The sequence below is a fragment of the Dermacentor silvarum genome, chromosome 1 (assembly GCF_013339745.2).
Source record: "Dermacentor silvarum isolate Dsil-2018 chromosome 1, BIME_Dsil_1.4, whole genome shotgun sequence".
In the NCBI taxonomy this organism is placed as follows: Eukaryota; Metazoa; Arthropoda; class Arachnida; order Ixodida; family Ixodidae; genus Dermacentor; species Dermacentor silvarum.
This window is the reverse complement of record NC_051154.1, coordinates 334,749,859-334,760,031: the sequence shown is the minus strand read 5'-3', so window position 1 is coordinate 334,760,031 and position 10,173 is coordinate 334,749,859. Positions and strand designations below refer to the sequence as shown.

The 10,173-nt window shown below is 48.4% G+C and overlaps 1 pseudogene; it reads left to right on the top strand.

Annotated features, from left to right (window-relative positions):
* Positions 1-380: 380 nt before the first annotated feature.
* Positions 381-10,173, top strand: part of LOC119443449 (polyphosphoinositide phosphatase-like) — a 46,476-nt pseudogene continuing 36,683 nt past the window's right edge.

The window sequence follows — 10,173 nt, the reverse complement described above, 5'->3', positions numbered from 1 at the left end:
CCCAAGCCGGGTAAACCCTTAGCGCTAGGCTCACTTTGTCCCATCTCGCTCACGTCCTGTATGGGTAAGGTGGCCGAACACGTAATCTTCAAGTGAGTCACGAAATTCGTAGAGGAGCGTCAGATTCTACCGATCAACCAAATTGGCTTTCGCCCGTCCACGCAGGACGTAATGCTGATGCTCAAATACGAGCTCATGGATAAGATCACCAGAGACACGTGACTAGAGCCATCCTAGCGCTCGACCTCGAGAAGGCGTTCGACCACGTAAACCACTCTCACATCCTCAACTCGATTCGCGAGGCAGGATTAGGTACTCGTTTCTGCAACTACGTTAGCTCTTTTCTACGCGACAGGACAGCTACAATCTAACTCGGCTCGATGGGCTCGAAGCAGTTCAACCTGGGACCGAGGGGCACACCCCAAGGGGCCGTGATCTCTTCGTTCCTGTTCAACCTCTCCATGCGCGCTCTGTCGCGACAACTCTCACAGATCGACGGCATCAGTCACGCCTTCTACGCAGACGATATCACCGTCTGGAGTACGAGCGGCAGTGACGGCCATATCGAGGAGCGACTGCAAGAAGCGGTCAACATGGTACAAACGTTCTTACGGCAGGCCGGTCTCTCGCTATCGGCAGAGAAATCAGAACTACTACTCTACCGCCCGAAATACAAGGCGCGCAGAGACGCATACGCGGAAATCAACGTCCTGACGACGGAGGGTACACCGATCCCCACAGTGGACCAAGTTCGCATTCTAGGCATGGTCATTCAAGCCAACGGCCATAACGACGCCAGTATCACTCACATTTCCAAGAAGGCCGAAGCAATGGCTAAATTAATTAACAGAGTAGCTAACAAGCGCGGGGGACTGTCTGAGGAGAATCTCCGCAGACTATTCCACGCGTTCCTCATGAGCTACATCAACTATGTGGCTCCCGCGCACCTGTGGCAAAAAGGAGATGTACGCCGTCTCGACGTGATCATCCGCTGGTGCGTTAAACAGGTACTCGGGTTACTGGGCAGCACCCGCACGACCAAGCTCAACGAGCTAGGCATTCATAACACATTCAAAGAAATCGTAGAAGCTCAAAAAGTCTCTCAAATTGTAAGGCTGTCTTCCACTGAAGCTGGGCGACGGTTGCTAGCATACCTCGGGCTCCAATCTCCCGTAACCCAAGAAAGCCCGCGACAGCTCCCCGAAGAGCTGCGCACAAAATTTACGGTATTACCGATACCCCGTAACATGCATCCCACACATAACGTGGGGAGACGTCAGGCACGGGCTCGAGCCCTACTCAGTACCGCAGCCGCCATGGAGGATAACGTGGCCTTCGTAGACGCAGCGCAGTACGGATATACGGACCACTTTGTCTCGGTAGTAACAACAATCAAAGGCGAACACTTGTCGTCTATGACTTTATTAAATTCAAACGCTGATCGTGCCGAGCAGGTCGCTGTGGCACTAGCTCTCGCTGCCACCGACCGCACCGCCATTTACACGGATTCGCGCGCAACCGCACGGGCCTTCATGACGGGCTCGGTTTGTCGGGAAGCCGCGTGCGTTCTCTATGCTCCTAATTGGTTATACAAAAAGCACATCATCTGGTTCCCGGCACACGTTGGCCGACACGTACACGGAACCATCCTTAATGCCAACGAGTTGGCTCATTCCCGGGCGCGAGGTCTCACATTCCGCGTCAGGGAGAACCACTCGGAGGCTGAGGACGTTACTAGGTACTTCAGAGATCCGTTGTTAACCTTTAATGAAATCTGCAAACATTACCAATTGGAGCGGCGGAAGTACCCACTCCCGCACCCAAACTTAAACAGAGCTCAGTCTATCACTCTACGTCTGTTACAGACGGAGGCGTATGCATCGCCTCTAAAATGTTCGAAATACATGGATGGCATAGAGCCGGGGTGCCCGCGCTGTGGCCACCCCAAATGTACCTTACAACACATGCTGTGGCAATGCCCTACGTTGCGCGAGATCAGTGAGTCTCCCTCTACGGAGGCGGACTGGAACTATCTTCTCACTAGCCAAGACAAAAGAGACCAGCTTAGGGCCATCCAGAGGGCCCGCGACATGGCCGTGGAGTTTAACCTCCCCGTCCAGTCGTGGGAGTGGCCCACCGGTGTCACCCCCTAATGGGGGTCGAGCGCCGCCTCCGGATAATAATAAAGTTCTTTGCCTGCCTGCCTGTGCCCGTTTCACATGGTGCAATTTTGTAGTGCGTTTTTCACAGCTGCGATTTCCACAGATGCGAAATTCGCAATCCCGTTTCACATGGATCTACGGCAGCTGCGTTTTTCGCATACTTGTTAAGCATTCTGACTGGCGATGACGTATGAGTGAGCCGCTTCCTATTGGTCGTCTGTTTCCAACGCTACAGTGGCTACCACCGCATCTGCGTTTTCACAGAGAAGCACGCCGAACATCAAAAAATTTCACGCACGAAAGGTCTGGCAGCCCATTTCCCACAGCTGCGAATTCACAAGTGCGAATTCGCAGACAAAATCGCACCATGTGAAACGAGCATAGTTAAATATTGTCTAATGTTAGTGTCTCGATGACTTATTTAACTGCACGAGGTTCGCTAGCATCGCGGTTCGTACCACCACATCTTGCATGTGTGAAGGGCATTGTTCGTGGGGTACCCACTAATAATCACTCCTGAGGCCTTCTTGAAGATGCTCTCTCTGGCTGGTGTTGTTTCTGTCTACAGATGCAATAGGTCAGTGGGTGATAGCCACGTGCCAACTGAGAGCGTTATTGTCTCGTTCGCCGGTCCGAGGTGAAGGCATGGCCATATTTATTCCGTGTGGAGAAATGGACACCTAGACCCCTGCAGCAGTGGTGCACCGACGAGGGGGGGAGGGGGAATCCGAGTGTTGTAACCCCCCCCTGAGGCCGAGTTAACCTCCCCCACCTGCCATTACAATTCAGGAGGTGGCTTGAAGTCGAATTTTCCTCATTAACAAAAAACACCCTATCACTGTCTTGTAAATTACTTTGAGTAAAACGCTCAATGAACATCGTCATCATCCTTGGTGTCATAATATTATTATAATTATTAGGAATTTTATTTGGTGTTGGATATCTCTGGCTAAATCAAGGAAATTACATATTATGCAAAGTGATTGCTTCCCCCCCTCACCACAAGAATGCATACCCCCCCCCCCTCTGGCAGAGATCCCTGCAGTGCCGAAACTGCTGGCCATGTGGACACAGTACGAATGCCTGCAGATCTTCAGTGAGATGCTGCAGCTGTGGCGGCTCTCATTCCGCATCAGCCTGTGACGTAGATGCACCGAGGTGTTGCTCGCGCGAGGGCGGGAGATTCAGGTGCTTGAGATTGCAGACAAATGCCACTGTTCCCGTGTGGAATCAATAGCAGAAATTAAAGAGCGTGATGTTGGATACGCAACTGCTGCATCCCGTTCGTCCACATATCTAGAAGCTACAGTTTTGACCGCCGTTTGACCAGTTTTGATCAGTCGTTAATACAGCAACGTCATTGTTTTCCGTAGTCCTTTGTTCTTTCAGTTCAGCTTTTCAAAACGCGTCTTACTTACATGACAACTGTGTGTTTGCATTGAAGCATCTGTCAACGAGAGTTCCTAATGTGTAGCTACTCACTCAAAGTTGTGAAGTGCACATTCTTAACTCTGTCGGGCACTGACATGCATAGCATTCACTCCCCTGACATGCACTCTCTGGTTTTTTACTACTTTACAGAAGTACTACCTCGTTGGCTCGAATAACACGCAGACCAAGTTTCGCGTATTAAAGATTGACCACCTGACGGAAATTAATTAGCTGCTTGTATTTGGTGACAAGGTCTTTACACCGTAAAACACGACCAAATAATTCTTACTTGCCTCGCTGTTCCCGACATGCTTCTAGGTTGAATACAACAATCGGGAAATACGAGAATTCCTCAATGAGATTAGTCAAGGAAAGAAGATGCCAAAAACTGGACAGGAAGGTAGCTCTGGCCCGAATAGGACTGTGTCTGCGTTTGGCATAATGCGTCAGGAGCTTGTTCTGCATAGCTTTGCTCTGGCTTCATTCATGTAACGACTGGTTGCAAAACAAGCGTATAATTTCTAGGTATTGTGAAGTTTTTGTAAGGATAATACATTATACTGATCACAAAGAGAAGACACATTGCTATTGTGGGGCATCATACAATTCACAAAGTGTAGGGCACTCGTATGGTCTACCTCCTAAACAACACTGACCACAATGTTCATCCAGATGAAAGCAGGTGGAGTGGCATTTTAAATTCATGCTATGCATTTTTTGTAGGACTCTGTCTCAGCTATATTTTTATTACATCTGTGCTTTATAGGTATGTGAAGATTTTCCAGAATGTCGACTTGTCCAGCAATTGCTACTTCAGGTAAGTACCTTACTTGATGCGCAAGTAAAGTCATAAGCGTGTGCTTATTTTCAACATTTTTCAAGCGTTCTAATTAGTTCAGTATCTATTTTTATAGTAATATTTACAATATCACTTGCTGGCTATAGCTTGTGCTTCATGCAAAGTGTTATGATATTTAATGACTGAAGGGGACAAATTTAAATAGTTACTCCTGTTAACCATGTAACTGCTCCCATGCGTCACCTGCGCCACTTTTAAGATAGAGGCAGACCATATACGTTTTTCACGTCCTCCTACTAACATAGAGATGACAACAAATGCCTAATTAGTATCATGGGCAAATGAAATGGAGTTTTGTAGTACTTCCACTTTCCACAACTCATTCTTTCCAAGGACTTCTGAGGAGTGGCACCACCTGCCTGCATTCACTGCAGTTATAATAGACCACCAACTTTTAACTAGCAGCAACTAATCGTAAAAATGTTTACTCTATTGGTTCTATGTTGTTTCATCTTGTATTTGTTTTTACCTGTGGTATTCTTTTGCAAATTTATATTATGGTCTGAGTTTTACATCATTTGGTGTATTTCTTGTTCGTTTTGTGCTATCTTTTTTATGTATTTGCTGTAATTCCATTCCCCTCTGTAATGATTCAGCCCTGAGGGTACAGTAACGAAATGTGATCTAGTTACGGCTGATGTATTTTTTGTTCCTACTTCTGACATTTTTTATGATGTTGGCAGAATTTCAGCTTGTATATTTTGTTTGGACTCTATACTGTCGCTGTTAACTAGATACCTAGCTGTGTGAATTCGTGCTCTCTGACTATTGCTGGTAAATAGGGTCCTGCTTTGCACTTTCCTGTTTGTGTTTCATTAGTCTATAACAGTTTACATGTGAGAAAGATAGTATGCACACATAGCGCTCTCAACGTAATTAATTGGACAGCTACACATATATGCAAAATGTATTGTAATCAACTCCATGCGAGGTGCCTGAAACTGTACTCTTTCACAGCATCATAGTGCCATCCAAAAGAAAGTGTGACAGGTGGCATGCACTTTGCACAACAGGTGTTAGCACACTGCCAAACTATTAAAGAGGCAATAAAGGCAATGTACTTATCAAGTCTTCTTAACCCTTTGATTCCTATGTTACTTTTCCCTCTCTTTTTTTCTTGTTTACCACTGTTATTAAAGAAAATGTTTCTTCTTCTTCTTTCTGGGGTTTTACGTGCCAAAACCAGTTCTGATTATGAGGCACGCCGTAGTGGAGGGCTCCGGATTAATTTTGACCACCTGGGGTTCTTTAACGTGCACTACAACGCAAGCACACGGGCGTTTTTGCATTTCGCCTCCATCGAAATGCGGCCGCCGGGGCCGGGATTCGATCCCGCGACCTCGAGCTCAGCAGCACAACGCCTTAGCTGACTGAGCCACCCCGACGGGTAAAAGAAAATGTTTCACTTTTACGGTTATTCATTTTTAATGGTTAATAATAAACACATCAATCTCAAGTGCCGCTTTCCCTCCAGTACATATGTGAGCTTTAACGACATCACTGCTTCAGGCTGTAAAATAGAGGCGCTGAAGCAGAACCTCTGTTATGCCATTAACTTCCATTTCTTATTGCAGTTATGACTTCACGCACACACTACAATACAACCTTACTCCACTTGCCTACATTATCATTTATGCCGAAGAAACCAACAACATTCAAGAGTGAGCCAGAAGACTCTCTGTCCTCGCCAAAGGTTTCTGAATTGAAAGTGGCAGACACCTGGGACTTGCTTCCTGTTGATGTGAGGCTGCGGTTTAGACTTGGAGGAATATTAAGGCAGGCCTACTTAAAGGGACCAATATTAAATTATTTTGCACTGGTGAAGTGGTTATTTAAAGCCCTATATTTATGTATTTGGTAAGAAGGGGTTCATTATAATAGGAAAAAATGAAGTCCAAACTTTCACAAATTACCTGCCAAAAGCTCTTGTCAGTGTGTACGAGTGTTTTCTGTCAAAATGATATAATGAACAAAGATATAACAAATTATTGGATATAGCAAAGCAAACCTAGAATGTTTCTCGCCAAATATCAGCATGCAATGAATATCTGATATATAATGAATGTACTTTCATGTTGGATGCAACTTTGTTATAGCGAGATTTGATTGTACTCGAGTATTTTCTCTTATTCGGGCAGCTTTGGCACATGAAAGGCTCTCGAAACTTACTAGGGTGAGTTATTGGCTTCTCTAAAATGCAACATAATCCGTATTTACCACTAAACAGTTAACTAGAGCCCAGCAGGCACTGTCATTATAACAATGAGCTGGCCCAAAGACTTGCGTGTGGCGTTACTGCTAGTCGCCTTTGCTTTTTTTTATGGCTTCTTTTCTGGTTTCTTTTCTTGATCAGAGTGGGCCTTACCCTATAGCAGAAGTGATATTTACTAATACAGCTTAATCTAATGTTCCTATTGAAAACTATAGAAGAAGACGAGGTTTGGAACGCAGGACAAGGGCTCGCGCCAGCCACCATCGTAGCAGTTGGTCCAATAAACCGCAACCGGCGGACGCGCAGTCGCTTCGTTCCTTACATTTATGGTGCCGTGAAACCCGGGAGACGACTGGCGTCCTGCACCGGACGAGGGACCGACTGCGACGCAGCAGAGGCGTACTTCGAGCCGCTGCTACAAGGCTCATCTCGTCCGCTACCAAAGCGCTACAAGCCGAGCATCCTTCGCCATCTGACCTGCAAGTTATTTTGGATTACCTGCAGGACAAGGACTCGGCGCTAGCAGCACTCAACGTGTGACGATTGCCGACCTCATGGACGACGGTGACGAGTATGAGGCGGAAGCCACCGTCGCTCTGGAGTACCACGACAAGATCCGCGACACCATGAGCCGGGTCTGGTTCATTCTCAATTCTGCTGCACAGAGTGTTCTGAGCGAAACCGCCATCCAAGGCGTCTTCACTCAAGCAAGTTCCCGAGCACCGTTACAGCGAGTTGCCCTACCGAAACTACAGGTACCCGTTATCTCCGGTGAACTTCGCGAGTGGCAGGGCTTCTGGGAACATTTCGAGGCCACGATCCATAACAACCGCGAGTTGTCCGACACCGAGAAATTTTTGTACTTAAGATCATACTTAACCAGAACAGCGAAGCGTGCTATCGAAGGTGTGCGTCTGGCGGAAGCGAACCACACTGTAGCAGTGAAAATGCTCCGAGAGAGGTTCGGCCGTCATACCGCCCTCGTTGACGACCACATCGACTGTTTACTTGCCATCACGCCCATTGATCACTCTTCTCAGGTGTCGCAGCTGCGGGAACTCTACGAAGAGGTGTGCTTTCGTACAAGCTGCCTCAACAGCCTCGGGGTTCCAGCGTCAGAATACGCGGTCATCCTTCATTGCGTCCTTATGCGATCGCTTCCCGAAGATATCGCCATTCTCTACCGTCAACGCATGAAGGAGACTGAGCCCGATGACGGGGCTACTCCGAGGTCGCGGCAAGAGGTGTGACAGGTCATGAAGTTCCTGCAGGTGCAAGTCGAGAGCAGAGAAGAGAATGCACCTCCGTTCAAGGTGCCTACCGAAAACTACCTCCGCGGAACAAGGGCGATGCCGACCTTGTCTACCACCGCCGGTACCGTCAGCATTAGCCTTGGCCGCAGGATCTGCATCGAACGAGCATCCCTGCTGTGTACTGTGCGATAACCGTGACCACACCATAAAGGACTGCCACGTCACATTGTCATCCCACGAGATCAGACACCGGCAAATCAGTGCTCGAAACAGTAGCCCCGAGACCAGCTACAGCACAAAGTCAGCGACCCGACCATACGTGAAAACCCCGACCCGATCGTATGCTACTGCACCGATTTTATCGGCCAAAAGGCTCACCTTCATCGACCAACAGGGCTGCATCGCGCTGACAACGGCAAGTCCACCACCGCCGGAGACGCCCGACGACTCGAACTTCTACTTCAGCCACGGTCAAGTGAAATTGTGCGACATTCTCAACACTGCGGCTCCGCCCATCGCTCGGACGCCGTCGGTTGATTCATGGGCTTCCGTTCCATCCTGGTGGGATGGCAGCAGCAACCGCAACCGCTGGCGCCGGAGCAGCCAGCTTGTTTGGTTGTTGTTGCACACTCGGAAAACGACAAGAGAATGCACCTGTTGCGCCAAAGAAAACATGCCACGAGCGCAACGAAAGTGCGCCCCAACGGCTTTTCTCGTCAAACCTTCAGCAACGAAGCTGGCCACTCCCAGACTACGGTAGCCTTCTGCTGAAGAGGCTCTTCGCGTCTAAAGATCCCACAGAGCCCTCATCGTAGTTCTCGCCGCGCGAGGTCCGTCCGCTGCTACCCTGGCTTATATGGCCAACTTGTTCAAGCGCTTCCTGACCATCTTCGGCTACAAGCTGGACCGCAAGTGAGGCAACTTCAAGGCTCGCGTCAAGAAGACCAACAAAGGCAGTGAGCCGACCTAGAGCAGCGTTCGCTTTCCCATCGATGACCTGCGTCGCAAGAAGAAGATTCGGCAAGTTGGACGACCGCAATGTCGTGCTCCAGGAGTAGCCAGCCTTCAGGGCTTACTGTAACTACTGGCAGGTCCACAGCCCTCCCTTTCGAAGCCTCAAGCCCTTCATCGAAAACCACGTTGCTGCCTTGTTACTGGAAAACCTACCTGTCCTTTCATCTCGCCGTCCTTCCTCGCCTTCCTTCAAGAACCACCCTTCTACCAAAGGACTTCGTACCACACTCCCGTTATACCGAAGTCCTCTTAAGCCCCTGAATTCAGCCAGTTGTTCGCTTACCATTCCTCAATACAGCGCCCGCATCTGTGAACGTCGTTGGATCTAATTCCGGGCACTGCTGTGCCTATGCCAACTCGAAGCGCCAGAAACCCCGACAGCAGCCGTCGTTCACTGCAAATGTGTTATCGTCTCTCTCCTACAAGACCGACTTCTATAACCTCCGCCACGTTCGACATGCTTCCAGCAAATCCAGCGTCGTCTGCTTACTCCAGTTTCTATGTGCCACCCCTCTTCACTGCACTGTGGACCAGGTGTTTTTAAGTGCTCAAAAAAGGTCGTTCCTGATACGTAGTACTGATGATCGACCCGCAGGACCGATGTCCTGTGCAGCGTATCTACCTTCTGAAAGCGCACATGCGCAACGCGGCCGCGGGAGTGTATTGAAAACTATAGAAGAAGAAGAGGCTCAGAACGCAGGGCAAGGGCTCGTGCCAGCCGCCATCGTAGCAGTTGGTCTAATAAACCGCAACCGGTGGACGCGCAGTCGCTTCGTTCCTTACATTCCTATTTAGTGTTCCTTTGATAAACAAAAACCCAACCTTCTAAATATGATGATGGATGCATTTTTAGAGCTGCACGACATAATGCAAAGTGCATACGTCTAGTCAGGTTGCATGTTTAGCCTGCTAGGAAACTCGGCCATTTTCGGGGCTTTACTATTTCAAAGCTTCTGTATTAGCTGCACACTTTACCTGGGCTTTGGAGTGCCTTAAAGGCATCCAACAAAACTGGTGTCATTGCAGAATGCTGACAAGCCTGCATACAAACTTCCTGGCAGACAGTTTCAAAGTGTCGGCAAGGAGGCCAGCATAGAAAATCCATCAAACATTGTGTTGAGTAATTTGTCTGATGGTGAGTACCAGTTCCCTCACATTTTTATTGCTTGTGCATTACCATGTGTACGTTTTTGTGTTAGCTCATTATTATTGCTTAGCCTACATCTATGTGTATGTACCCAA